The sequence below is a fragment of the Odocoileus virginianus genome, chromosome 9 (genome assembly GCF_023699985.2).
Source record: "Odocoileus virginianus isolate 20LAN1187 ecotype Illinois chromosome 9, Ovbor_1.2, whole genome shotgun sequence".
Classification (NCBI taxonomy): Eukaryota; Metazoa; Chordata; class Mammalia; order Artiodactyla; family Cervidae; genus Odocoileus; species Odocoileus virginianus.
The window spans coordinates 73,233,422-73,248,312 of NC_069682.1; the positions used below are offsets into that span (position 1 = coordinate 73,233,422).

Sequence of the window (14,891 nt, forward strand, 5' to 3'; positions counted from 1 at the left end):
ACATGTCAGCTGGTGATGGGTGCCCATGATGATGGGTGCCAAGCTGTGCTCATGAAGGGACTTGTTCCTGTAAGCAGGGTGGTCAAGGAAGGTCCTGGATACATTCACCTCTGAGCAAAGGTGGTTAGAGAGGAGCCATGTAATTATCCTTGGGAAGAGAGTCCTAGGCAGAGGGAACAGCAAGTGCAAAGGCCCTGGGGCTGAAGAGTGCTTGATGTGTTCCAGGAGCAGGGGGCAGGGCGGTGTGGCCAGAGAGGCATTGTCAGAAGGCAAGGCAAGGCTCAACTGTGGGGACCTGTGAGCCACCCCCGGGACCTCGTCTTTCACTCTGGGCGACGTGGGATCCGTGGCAGGGTGTTGAGCATGGGAGAACCGTGAACTGACTTCCTTCAGGTAGGGGGAAATAGCAGAATGGAGGACATAGTTTGGAGGACTCTGGAACAATCCTCCGAGCAAGTTTCTGGTGACTCATGCCGGGGTGGGGCTGTGGAGGCGGGGGACGTGATCAGATCCGGATGCCTTCTGAAGGCTCCTGGATGTGAAGTAGGGCAGAAAGGGTTGGAGAAACAGAGGAATCAGTGAGGACACTTAGGTTTTTGCCTGAGTCCCTTGAAAGACAGAGGTGGGCTCTTTCTGAAGCGAAGAAGACTGCAGCAGGGGTGAGATCACGCAGGGAGGTGAAGAGGTTCCGTTTCTCACCTGGAGGCTGAGTCATCCATCAGGCCTGTGCCGTCACAGCTGGACATTCAGGCCTAAGTTCAAGCGAGGCATCATGGCAGGAGGTATATGTTTGGAGATTTTTAGCATGGAGATGGTATTTAGAGACTTGGTTTCTTCATCTGTAAAGTGGGAATTAAACAGCATCTGCTTTGCAAGGTTGCTGTGAACTTGGGTTAATAAGCATTGAGAGGTCCCATGCAGGTAGCAAAAAGCAGGTAAATGTTTGTTCTAGGACAGTCCGTGAGACTGCAAAGAGTCGGACACAACTGAGCAGCTCATACGACCTACCTAGTGATTCCACACCCATCCCACTGAACCCTTGTGAGGTCACTATCCTCGTCACCATCTTTGACTTTATGGATAAGGAAAGGGAAGTTCAGAGAAGGGAGGGGACTGATCCAAGGTCACACAGCCAGCAAATGGCACAGCTGGGATTCACAGGCTGGCTTTAGAGTCCCGCTCTTGACCGTCCCTCCTGTTGCCTTCATTCCCAGCACCAGGCCCTTGGATCCTAAACTAACCAGGCCCAGGGAGCTTCACCGCGAGCAAGAAGATGGAGATCAGGAGAGGAAACGCCTCCGGGTGAGACAGGCCCTGAGCCTGCCTGCCTAGGGGCCCTGAGTACACAGGAGCAGGGCTGCTGGGCTGGTTTAGACTTGTGGTGAAGGGAAGCATGTGGCGCTAGACCACCCGAGTCCAACCGCAGCCCCACTCCTCACTAGTCCTCTGAGAAGCCCATGGTACCCCACTCCAGTCCTCTCGCCTGGAAAATCCCACGGTCGGAGGAGCCTGGTAGGCTGCAGTCCATGGGGTCGCTAAGAGTCGGACACAACTGAGCGACTTCACTTTCCCTTTTCACTTTCATGCATTGGAGAAGGAAATGGCAACCCACTCCAGTGTTCCTGCCTGGAGAATCCGAGGGACGGGGGAGCCTGGTGGGCTGCCGTCTATGGGGTCGCAAGAGCCGGACACAGGTGAAGCCACTTAGCAGCAGCAGCAGCCTCACTAGCTGTGGGGACCTGGGGGTAGGACGCAGTCGCCTTGTGCCTCAGTTTCCCCCACTGTCAAGAAGGGTAACAGAGGACTGAGTGGGTTGGTTCCCGCAGAGTATTTAGAACAAGCCCGGGAGCCCAGGATGTGCCTCACCAGGGCAGGCCCCTGCCATCATGGCTGGGGCTCCAGCTCGGCTTCCGCTAAGCATGCGCTTCCAGGCCAGGCCTCCCGCCATCCCCGCGTCTCCCTCCGCCTCTTGCTCAGCGTAGCTCATCTGCCTCGGCCGACGTGAGCCCTGCGTCTTTGGATTTCTCACCCTGAGCCTGCAGCTCCTCCTGCCCCCAAGTGGGGAGCGTGATAATGACCGGGGTTGGGGGTGACCAGATGCGGCGCCTGTGAAGGACCCCAGGTCAGAGCTGAGCCTGGCTCCGCGTGGTGCCCAGTGTGCGCAGACCTGCGCCATCACCGGAAGCTCAGCCCCACCCCCCGGAGGCCGGATAGAAAAGCGTTTTCACAGCGGGACGCTTCTCCGCCTTGAAAGAACCCCTAGTGACGCTTGCAGAAGCGCAGTGGACCTCGCAGGTGTTACGCTGAGTGTAGGAAGTGTGTGCAGAGGCGCACACACTGTGTGACTTCCTCTATTTGAAACTCTAGGTGGGACAAAACTGACCTATGATGCGAAACAGGATGACCTAGGATGACAGTGCAGAGACCTGTGGTCATCTGGGGCTGAGGCTGGCTGGGAAAGGAGCAGGAGGGAACTCAGCCTTTGAGGGGTTTGTATCGTGTTTTAGGTGGTTGATTCTCGAGTGCATCTGTCGGACGTCATCGAACAGAACCCATCACCATCTGTGCAGGTTGTTCTATGTCCATTATTTCCCACTTATTTTAAAAGGTAGAAACATTTTGCTGTCATTTCATAAACGTATAATTATTTCTCTGTTGTATGACCATTCAGACCTCCCCTGGCCCTCCTTCCTCTGCCTCTGGTCCAGTCAAAGGCCTCTGGTATGTGAGCGAGATGGCCTGGTACTGCAGAAAGAGCTCTCAGACCCAGGTCACAAATGTGCCTCTTCCTTGCTATCTGCCGCAGGCTGGTCACGTAAACCTCAGTTTCCTCATATGTTAACTGGAGCTAATACTGGTATCCAGCTAATAATGCTGGTACAGCTAATACTGGCGCCCAGCTCGTGAGATTGTTGCCGGAGTTCGGGTTGATGTGAGGTGCAGAGGCCATGGATGTTGGAGGCTCACGACACGAGCAGAAAAACAGCACAGAGAAGCTGGGGAGGGGGTGGGGTGGTTGAGGGGAGGCGCCTGGAGCCAGGCCACAGTGCAGGGGGGGGCAGACCCTGCTCCTTGGGGCAGCCCCTGACCTCTCTGCGCCTCAGTTTCTTTACTAGTGAAGCTAGAATGATGATAACTCCTAGCCATAGGGTTGGTGTTTTGAAGGTTTAAAGAGATAATCCATGGCGCGTTAGGACAGAAAATTGCTGTCCTTGTTTTCAGAGATGGAAGGAAAGGAGCTCGCAACCTGTGGAGGGGTGGGGGTGGGGGGAAGGGAGGGGCGCCATTTCAGAGGGCCCAGTCCCCTGAACCGTGGTCCCAGCCTGGGTCACAGGGACCCTGGAAGGTGGAGTGGCGGGCAACCCAGCCTCAGCAGAGCTGGGTCACGAGCTGCCAGGCATGTTCCCGGCTCCTAGGGTCGGCCCCCACGGCTGGAACACATTGCTTCCTTCCTCTGTTCTAGGTGCCAGACCAGCCCAGAAACCGCCTGATGTCAGCAGGCCGGCCCGCCCTCTGATGGGGAGGAAGTGGGCGGGTGCCCTGGGCACAGATGAGCCGGCCAGACATGCCCTGAGGCGGCACAGTCAGGGCGATGCAGCCATCACGCACCCCCTGCTTACGGAGCTGGCCCTGGCTCAGCTTGTTCCCGCCAAGAGGCTTCGGGGCTGCTCGGGGTCAGAGTGGGGAGATCCAGGGGTGTGTGGCCCATCTCTACTCCTCTAAACACAGCCAAGGACTGGCTCCCAGGGGCCTAGGGCTTCAGGAAGGGTGGGCACCCCAGGAAGCATGGCTTGGGGTGTCTGTGGGGTATCCACTGTGTGTGCATTTGGCTTACTGTGTAGGGATGTTTAAGCATGTGAATGCATGGCTTTAAGAAGGTGAATGAGTGTGTGTGTGCATGTGTGTGTGACTGAGTGTGGGTGTGAATGAGTAGGTATCTGTGTGCTGTGAGTGAGGGTGCCGGACAGGGAGACACGTCTATTGCTGAATGTACCAACATGCTCGGGCATGTGAGCATGGGTCTGGGAGTGTGAATGACAAAACGAGTGTGTTTTTACTTGTGCATGGGGTGTGTGTGTGTATATCTCCAGGTCTGCATCTCAAGCACAGTGTGTGTCTGAATGTGTATTGGGAGCAAGTGTATTCCTGACTGTGTGTGTATGTATGTGCACATACCCGTGCTAGGCACGCCCACTGTTGTGAAAAAAATCTGCCAGGAACCTCTTTTGCACAAGAATGTTCATGGATGGTGGGGTCAGCGGGTTGATGCATTTAGAATCTTAACTTTGAAGGGGCCAATGGGAGGAGGTGTGGTCTTTAAGCTGAGCACTGACCAATCAGAACAGGCGCCAGGCGCCAATACCTGGGCTAGCTGACCGGCCTGGTGGTCCCAACCTCTAGTCCCATCGGCAGCATCCGAGAAGGGCTTGGCCCAGGAGGCGTTCTGAGGCAGCACCTAAACCAGCAAATGGTCAACCTTTTTATCAGTCAATAATCATAGCAAATATTTAATCATTCATTCATCCAGCAATGTTTCCTGAGCACCTACAGTGTTCTAGGCACGGTTCCTGACACTGGGGTTGCAGCCAAGAACAAGATGGACAGAAGTCCCTTTGTTGGTGGTGCTAACACGCTAGTGGGACCAAGCAAGAATTAAAAAAATGAACAGCAGATGGAGCGGGTTAATTGGTAGTATGTGCTGTAGATAAAAATAAAGTCGGAGAGGTAGATAGAGAACAACAGATGGGTTTGTTGCTTTAAAACGCTGGTCAGCTAAGACTTCATAGGGAAGGCGACATTTGAGTGAAGATCTGAAGAAGGTGAGGTGTGAGCTATGGGGACTTCTGGGGGAGAGCATTCTAGGCAGAGGGCACAGCAAGTGCAAAGGCCCTGGGGTGAGCACATGCTTGGCTTATTTAAGAGAGAGAAAAGGGGCCAATGCGGATTTAGTGTATGTGTGTATGTGGCTGATTATAAAAGCCAGGTGATCCTGCAAAGATCAAGCAATAGAGAATGAATAAAGGAGAAACGAAAAATCCATAGTAACTGGAGCGGGGGAGGGGACGATGGAATAAGTGTCAGGATGTCTGCTGTACAGTTCTCTTGATAATCAAAGCAATTTTCCATCTTGACAAGGCAGCATCAAAATAGTGCAGCTGCGACCTCAGCTCTCAATCCCAGCAAGGTGCCATGTTTACGGCTCCAACCCCAGCCCTGAGCCCAGCCAGGCACATAGTAGGTGATAGCTGAAGGAAGTCTCTGCCTTCCACCTCCTCCCAGCTCCCTGAGGCCTGAGGGGGAGAGGCAAGACGAGTGTAAACCCCCCAGTGTTGAAACTGGGCTCCCGGTCCCCGCAGACGGCCGGCCCAGCCCCCAGTGGCCCCAGAGGGACAGCATCACCTCTCTCTCCTCCTGCTTTTATGAGCTGCGAAGGAGGCTTGTCCCACATTGCACAATTGCCCCTTAATTGCTGTTTCCTCTCAGTTATGAATTATGTCATGGATATGGCCGCTCACGTTATTAAACTTCCACAGAGGCCTTATCGTCTGGATGCCCGCCAGCACCCCGGCCTGACCTACTTTCCCACCGGATTTCAAAACCTCCTCCCTCGTCCTCTTGCTGGGCTTTTCCTAAGGAGAGTTCTCTGTGCCCAAAAACTCGCCTCTAAAAATAAAAACTAGAGCGAGGGGGTGGGGCACAGCTGGCCTGAGGCTGACAGCAGCCCCCGTGACTGCGGCCAAGCTCCGCCCCACCTAGAAGTTTCCTCCGGCAGCCTGTCTTTGGGACTTGGGCTTCCTATCAGGACAGGCCGTGACATGAGCCACAGGCATGGGAGCCCTGGACCTTGTGTCTCAGCTGCGGATGGGAGGGCTGACTTTGGAGGCAGGAAAACCCGGGTGGAATCATGACTCTGCTTGTAACCGGCTCATTCATTCATTCACCCCAGGGCTATTTACCGAGTCTGTTATAAACTGAATGCTGGCTCTGTTCTGGATGCTGGGAGCATATCGAGAATATCCTGGATAGTATCAGAGGGTGAATTCCCGTCCTCACAGAGCTTATCACCTGGTGGGCAGAGATAGGCACAGATCAAATGATTGTGCAAGAGGAGCAATGAAAATGAGACAGCGTGGGACGCTAGAGGGAGATGGGAATACCCACCACTAAGATGATCAAGGGGGTCTTTCGGATGGGAGGGGGTCATTTAAGCCAAAACCCCAGTGATGAGAAGAACCAAGTCTGAGAAGCAGGTCCGGGTGCCGGTGAGATAAACCAGTGACCCAGGGTTCCAAATGGGAGCGGGGCTTGGTCCTGGGGTCATTCGGGGCCCGGTTGGCAGGTCAGGAGGTTACCTCCTTAACGTTTTCACCCTGAGAATCTCACTTGCCTCAACCTAGTCCTGGACCTGCGGGGAAGGACAAGAATCCAAGTAGAAGAGCAAGCCCAAAGGCCCTGAGGTTGGGAGTGAAGCCCAGTGTGAGGGGGGCAGAGAGAGCCAGGCAAGAGCGGGGGTGGGAGGAGAAACTAGGGAGGTGGCACAGATCACGGAGGGTCTAGAGAGCTGCGTGGTGAGGATTCAGTGAGACACACGTATGTTTTGAAGGTAGAGCTGATGGTCCTTGAAGGTGAACCGGTATTTGCACGGGAAGTGGGGAGGAGGCAGGACCAACTCCCGATATTTGCAGGAAGTGGATGGAGGGTCGTTCCTTGACCGCCCTAGAGGAGACTGGCAAGTCCTTCATCTCCCTGAGCTTCTTCTCTTCCTCTGAGCTGTAGGGATAATAACACCAGCCTCCCCAGACACGACATCGCACTTAGCTCAGAGCCTGGCACCAAATGCACGCTCTCCCGACAGCACAGCTGGGCTCAGCGGCTTACCTGGAGTCACCCGCGAGCTAAGGGCACAGTGGAAACCAGAACCCAGACCCGCGCTCAGGACGCGTCGCAGCACGCAGGGCTGCGCCTTGGCACACCGCTCTCCAGATATGCGGACTTCCAGCCAAACAGGCCTCAGCAGCTGAGCCTGATTTTTTTTTTCCTTTCTCAATTGTGCTTATGCATGGGGTTGTTTATCTAACTTGGCTGAAACTTGAGGCCTGGACCTATAAACATATCCTTTTAATTATTCCACAAATGAGACATGCTCATAGAATAGAAATTGGAAAACATAAATAAGCAAAAAATAAACCAAAAAAGCAGAGAGAGAAGGAAAGAGACAGCGTGCACGTGTGAGACCAAGTATCTAAATTAGTATGTGTATACCAAGAGGCATACATAAAGAACTAAAGATCTTCATTGCAAGATTCTTTTTTTTTAATGTTTGATTTTTATTTGAAGGATAATTGCTTTACAATATTGTGTTTCTTTCTGCCACACATCAACATAAATCTCCTATAGGTATACATATGTCCCCTCATTTTTAAACCTCTCTCCCACCTCCCACCTAAAGTGCAGGATTCTTTAACACAGTAAAAGACTGGAAGCAACCTGAGTATCCAAAAAGAGGAAAATTTTGTTTGTTTTTAGTATCCCATTTCTTTGTTTTTTCCTTTTCTTATTTTTGTTTTAATTAAAATATAGTTGATTTACAATATGACATTAGTTTCAGGTATACAATATAGAGACTCAATACTTCTGTACATTATACTCCATTTAAAGTTGTTATAGAATATTGTCTATATTCCCTGGCTGTATGATATATCCTTATATCTTATTTATTCTATCCATAGTAGTTTGTAGGGCTTCCCTGGTGGATCAAATGGTAAACACTCTGTGTGCAATGCAAGAGACCTGGATTCGATCTCTGGGTAAGGAAAATCCCCTGGAAGAGGAAATGGCAACTCACTCCACTATCTTGCCTGGAGAATTCCAAGGACAGAGGAGCCTGGCAGGCTACAGTCCACGGGGTCGCAAAGAATCAGACACAGCTGAGAGACTAACACTTTCACTTTCACAGTAGTTTGTACGTCCTAGTCAAGAATAAGGGTCTTTTTAGCCAAATAAATTAAATAGTATTCCAGTATCATGTAACCACTGAAGTGAATGAAGCAGACCTCTGAGTACTGATTTGGAAAAACTGCCAAGATGCAACATTAACTGAGAAAAGTAAGATGCAAAGTGATTATAGGATGCTATAGTGTGTGTGTGTGTGTGTGTGTGTGTGTGTGTGTTTGTGTGTTGTAAGGCAAGATGGGACAATATATGTACATACATCTATTGGGAGACACACAGATCATCTCTCAGAGGACAAGGCTCTGTATTTTCGGGAAAGAATGGCAAGTCAGAGATGAGAGGGAGGTGACTTTTCGTTCCATTTGCACTGTTAGAAAACTTTTGGTTTTGGTTTTGTTTTGCTGTGTGCGTGACTGTCTTCCACGATACATGTTAGCAATGTTTGAAAGATCAGAGACTCTCCTGTTGGACTCAGGTTTTCCTGAAGAACTTGGGACAATCTGGGCTGCTGCTTCCCAAAAGCCTGCTGCAAAGCTGGGGTGGCAGTGAGATGCCAGCGGGCCCTGGGCCCCAGGGAGGAGCCTGCAGCCTCCTGACCTGCCGCACCACAAGCAGCTTCTTTTATCTTTTTTTATGAGTGGGACAACAAGTAAGAGTTCAGCTGTAAAAGGGTTTTGCCCACTTTGAAATGAAATGTTTGAAAAGCTTTGATCTTGAGTTAATCTCATCCTACTGATGAGAAGACATGGGTCCAGAAAGGAGGGGGGGAAAGAGGATGATCCCAGAGACAGGCAGACCTTGCTCTGGCTGACAGCCTTAGGTGGTAAGTTTGTCTCCTTGAACCTTAGCTTTCTTCCTTCAAAAACAAGTAAGCAAACTGACAAATCAGTCAGTAAGAACTCTTCACAGATAATCTGAAGCTGAAGTAAACCCCGAGGCCTTAGTCCTTTTGGTCCTGGCAGAAAGGTGCCCTGGACATCAGAAGTCTTCTCTTTCACCCTCTGATTCTCCAGCAGGCGTGGGAGGGATCCCTGCCCCCCTCCCTTGTCAGTCAAGTCCAAGATCAGGCATGTCTCAGTTTTCAGAAGTCACCTCACTGCAAAATGCAGGATACTCTAGGATGCATTCAACTGCAAGGACAGGAAATTCAGTGCAAAATGCTTAATTATTAAGGAAATGTATTTTCTCATGCGTTTAGAAATCCAGAGGCAGGGGGGTGGATCCAGCAGACACGCATTCAGCTGCAAGTAACACCAATCTCACCACTGGTAAGTTTCTATCATCTCCTGTTACTAAGTCCTGCAGTAAGCATCTTGGGCTGATAGGATGCCTCAGTGATGCCACTAGGGGCCCAGGTTCTTTTCTGTTTTTTGGCTTGGCCTTCTTGTACATGTGAATTTTGTCCTCCTCATGGTTGGTCGTGGTTGCGACCTGGCCATTCTATCTGCAGCTCATACCTACACTGCAGCCAGGAAGAAGACGGGTGAGCACAGTGCCCATTATGTTCGTCTCTTTTTAAAAACCTTCCGCAGGGGCCCCACTTGGCAAGTTTTGCTTACTATTCATGTCTCATACCTGGATCACGTGGCCACTCCTGGCTGTCACAGGGACTTTAGGAGGCTGAGCGCTTTTAGCTGGCTGGCTGCCATCCCAATAAAATCAGGGTCCTGTAAATAAGGATAAAAGGGAGAGTGGGTATTGGGCAGATGCTAAGCAGTATCTACCACAAGTTGTTCAACAGACGTTAATACAAACACTCAAAGACATTATCCAGGACACGTGCTTTTCCCCCTTTTCTACTCTGCTCTTGTCTGTGTGGGCCTCTGTCCGGAGACCTGATTTCCCTCCTCAGGCTGGGAGGGTGACCCCGACTTAAGTACACAGGCCAATGCCCCCTCAGACAAAAGAGGTTTCTTTCAGCCAATGAGAAGAGTTGACAATAGCTGTAACTGAACAGTCAACAGTGTCCGCCACACCTCAATTAATCAGAAGTTTAAAAATCCTATCCTCTTCTTTCAATTCACTGCAATCTCCCTTTTGTTCTCACAGGTATCATCATCCACGGCTGTGATGATTCTGCATAACAAACACCCCAAACATTTTATTCTTTCGAATATGGAGTTGTTGCAGGTCAGCTGGCCCGGTGTGGTCGTGGCTGGGTGGTTCTGCTGATCTTGGCTGGCCCCATCCACCTACCGGCTGTTCTGCTGGAGGTCTGCTGACCTAGGCTGGCCTAGGGACAGGACCCTGCCCTGCCTCACACACCTCTCACCTTCTTCTGGGACCCAAAGACTTTACCAGGTGTGTCTGCTTACAGTGGTGAAGTGAAAGTGAAAGTTGTGTCTGACTCTTTGCGACCCCAGAAACTATACGGTCCCTGGAATTCTCCAGGCCAGAATACTGGAGTGGGTAGCCTTTCTCTTCTCCAGGGGATCTTGCCAACCCAGGGATGGAACCCAGGTCTCCTGCATTGCAGGCGGACTCTGTACAGTGGTGGCAGAAGCATAAAAGCCAGATGGAAATGCAAGGTCTCTTGAAGGTTTGTCTCCTACGGACACGCTGTCATTTTCATCTCATCCTGTTGGCAAAAACAATCATGTGGCTGAACTCTAGTCAAGGAGGAGGGAATATGCTCCACCCCTTTTGTGGGAGGAACCACAAGGTCACAGGTCAAGAGGCGTGGATCCAGGGAACCGTGAAGAATTCCTCAGACCCAATGTCATTTCTCTTTGTTGGTTACCTACCTCACTGACTTCTCTTTTTCAGTGTCACCTAGGGTTTTCTTGTCTGTATCCCTTCTTCCCTCCACCTTCAAGAGAATAAAAGGTTTGGGGTGGTTTGTTATGTAGCATTATTGTACCTATAAGTGACTAATACCTGCGGTGGGAGGGGGATGAGACTGCGGTGAGGGGAGGAGAGGAGAGGATGGATAAAAAAATCTCTGGTCAATAGAGGTGAGGCAGACCTTATCAGCTGCCCAACCGCAGCCATCATCACCTCTTCTGCCTGGCTGAGAACCCTCTTTAACTTGAGGGCGCTCTCACTCCATGTTCTCAAGAAGAGAACTCCCTGTCCAGCCTGAGGAGCTAGGTTGGGCCTCAGGGCAAAGCCCTGAGCAGAAGAGGGGCACCGGGGGTCCCGAAGGTTCTCTGGTCACCTCTACTCCTTTTCTGCACGTGCCCACTGACTTAGGGCCAGCCCCGGGTCTTCAGTTACCAGCTTTGCATGAATAATCCCCAAATCTGTAGACTCAGGCCTGGCATTTCTCCTGAGTCCACCTGCCACGTGGGCGTGTTCACTGAGACGTCTCACGGACTCTCAGCTCTTTCCCACTCAGACCCTGGTGCCCTCGGCCTCAACCACACCCCACACTTCCTCCTTTACTCTCAGGATCGAGCAGGCCCATCTGTGCCGTCACTCGATCCAGGAACCTGTCTCCATGTTCTCCTTTCTGCTATCATTGGTACTTAGAACAACCGTTTGCTGAGCACTTACCACGTGCCAAGCACAGGACTGAACATCATACCTATATCATCTGATTTAACCCCTGAGATGAAGGAGGGCCTGGTACCGTCTATATTTCACACAACACAATCCAGCAATCCCCCCCGCCGAGGTGTGTGTCCCACAGTTAGAGGCCACATGTGGCCTCTCTTAGAAGCTTCAGTGATCATTCACAAACCAATCGATCGAAGTTCCCACTTTAAAATCCTTTATGGGGACTTCCCTGGTGGTCCAGTGGTTAAGACTCTATGCTTGCAATGCAGGGGATGTGGGTTCAATCCCTGGTTGGGGAACTAAGATCCCACATGCCTCATGGTGTAGCCAAAAGATAATGTATTTTTTAAAAAATTTAAAAGCCAAGTTAGAAAAAAATGACTAAATTCCTTTACGATTTTCATTGTCCTAGAGACCTGAGCTAAACCCGTTGGTCTGTAGTAGTTGGCTCCAAGATTCCTTTTTTTAAAAAACTTTTTATTTTGTATTGGGGTATAGCCTATTAACAATCTCGTGATAGTTTCAGGTGAACCGTGAAGGGACTCAGCCATACACATACATGTATCTATTCTCCCTCAGTATCCCCTCCCATCCCGGCTGCCACGTAACACTGGGCTTACTTCCAAGTGGCTCCAAGATTCTTGCATTTATTTGCATAAGAGGAGAAATGATTGAGCTTACTCAGTGTGCCAGGAAGTTTCTAGGCGCCAGAGAAAGACAGACGTCCCCAGGAACTTAGGTCCAATGACAGTGAACAAAAGAATACGTATCTGACGTGTCAGGTAGTGACAAAGAGCTAGGAAGAAACATAAAGCTGGGTGAAGGGTAGGTATTTTGGGGAAGGGACACCGTTTTGGTGGGAGTCGGGGACAGTCTCTCTGATGAGAATGTATCGCAGTCAGGGAAGTGAGGGAGCTGTAAATGCAAAGGCCCTGAGGCCCAAAGGGGCTAGGCGGAGGCCAGTGCGGGGAGGGGGGGGGTGAAGGAGTGGGGTGGAAAGGGGAAGTCAGACAGAGCCTTGCAGCCTGCCTGGAGCCCCTGGCATCGACCCTGGGTGCAGTGGAAGCCATAGGGGGATTCTGAGAAGAGGAGGGGTGTGACCTGACTTGGGTTTTCATAGCACCTCACTGACTGCCTGTGGATTAGAGTCCGCCTGGGGGCCAGGGAGGAAGCAGGGTTTTGCAGGCCTCATGACACTTAGGTCACAGAGGGAATTCAGGTGTCCGAGTGACAGTCTCAAAAAGCACAGGGAAACCAAACAGGATTTTCGAGTTAACTCAGAATCTGCCAGAAGATGGGAGGGAGCGGCGTGTGTTGGCCTCAGGCACCGCTGGGCCAGCAGCCCTTTCAGCCGCATTCGCAGGAGATGCTGAGGCTGTGGTCCCGATGGTACCTCTGGGTTTCCCCTGCGCCCGCCACCTGCTGTTCTGGCCGCACCGGGGCAGGGTGAGCGCCGAGCACACCCAGCGTGGCCCAGGTGACGGTGACCGGTGACCAAGCTCCCACCAAAGATGCTGACGGCTCCGAACCCTAGAACAAACACTGACGCTCCTAGTTCTGCAAAAACAAACCACGGCTCTTTGCACGCTGTACCCGACCCCGGCCCCACCACCGCCCCGCCGTGCCAAGCACCCTTATCTCACCGCACAATCCTTCAAAGAATAACACGGCGTATTTGTGTCTGTGGTTTGGATTCCCCCAACCTGTGACATCAGATAAGTGCGATATTCATAAAAAACGAACGACATCACCTAGAGGAAAAAAACAACTGAAAAGAAGTCCCTGGGTTCAGCCTCGGCTTCCTCTCTGGGGAGGAAGGGGCTCTATCTGCTTGAGGTTTCACGGTGCAGAGTCTGGGGCCGGGGTGGGGGTGGGAATGGCGTCCTGCTCTCTCCCCAGCCAGCTCTCATCTCAGCCTTTACACTCGCCCCTGTGATATGGAGATGATGGTCTCCACCTCTCAGGGCTGCTCTTGAAAAGTGACTTTAAAAAATTAGCAATAATGGCAATCATCTGCCACAGGCCATTTTCTTGGGTAGTAATCTTCACAGCTACCTGCTTCACCCTCACGTGGGGTAGCTACTGAGATCAACTGGTTTGTAGATGGGAGACTGAGACTTTGAGTAGGATAAGAAGGTGGTTCTAAAACACTCTGTGGCCACTTTTGGTTTTTAGAAAATGTAAATGTGTAAAATGGAAATTAAAAAAAAAATTTTTTTTAACTGTATAAATAACGGTTTGGCAGGAGATTCACCCAGAAGTCACAGAGGTTTTCCTGGGTGTCAGAAGTACCAGGGAGACTGATTCCCATCTGTCCCTTTTCCATCACTCGGGTCTCAGCAAAGTGGCACGTCTGCCGAGAGGCTACCCCTGGGCCCTTCTACACGGACTCTCCCGCCTCCCATCACCTTCATCTCTTCATGCACCTGTCACCACTGGCGTGTACCTTGGTTTTCCATCTGTTTCTGGGTTCATGGCCTGTGTTTCCTATTAGAGCGTAAACTCTACGAAGTGGGAACCGCATCTACAGCTCCTGGAGCAGTGCCTGGCATTAGCGGGCCTCAGTAGATACTCCTGGACCAACTAACTGTGTTTTCTTCTTATTTTTAAAATTTTCTTTTTAAAAACCAAACCATCTGGATTACTTTTAATTGCTTTTTTAAGAGCTGGTCAAAAGTGAACTGGCCGGAGCCCCTGCAGGGAAGGATCGCCTCTGCAGGCTTATCTGGCTGGACGTGCAGGAAGTGGGTACCCTGCCTTTCCTCGGGGCGTGTCAAGGGGTGAACATCCCAGTTTCTCAGCCCAGCCTGATCCGAGTTCCCTGGCCCCGGAGATCTCTCCGCCTGGGACAGAGTTATCTTTGAATGACAGCATGTTCAGCCCCCACCACCCCAACCCCCTGGGGTGAGACTGCCAGAATCTCAGGGGGCAAAAGGGGGCCCTGGGCCAGACGCAGCCCACACAGGAGAGGTGTTATTTAGGCCATGCAGTTCCAACATCTAGGAGTTTTGCCATCATTTAAAAATCAAGAGACTTTGGAAGAAAACTAAAATATCTTCCCAAAGGGCAGGAAATAAGATGAGAATAAAATAGGTGGGAAGACTTCACATCTTTCAAATGACAATTGTGCCAACATATATAAACCGAATGCAATTTCAAGTACTGACCCACAGGATTTCTTTAATTGGATAAATTCATTTTGTAGTTTACAAGGAAAAATATGAAATAGAAGAATGGTGGGAAGAACTATCACAAAGGTGGTATTTGAACTCACTGGGGAAATGGAATATTGAATCCAGGATGCCAGCATAGCACATTATCGATTTATTTCATTTATCACTCAAATAAAAAGACTCTCATCTTCCACTATATTAAAAAAATACACAGATTTCACATAAAATGTCTGGATTTTTTTACTGAAAACCTTGAAAACATGAGAC

General features: G+C 50.8%; 1 long non-coding RNA gene across 1 annotated transcript; it reads left to right on the top strand.

Moving 5' to 3' along the window:
* The first annotated feature begins 8,150 nt into the window (after nucleotides 1-8,150).
* Nucleotides 8,151-10,801, top strand: LOC110134481 (uncharacterized). Its single transcript, XR_002313092.2, has 2 exons — nucleotides 8,151-9,221; nucleotides 10,003-10,801. It is a non-coding gene; the product is annotated as an uncharacterized lncRNA (long non-coding RNA).
* The last annotated feature ends 4,090 nt before the right edge of the window (nucleotides 10,802-14,891 follow it).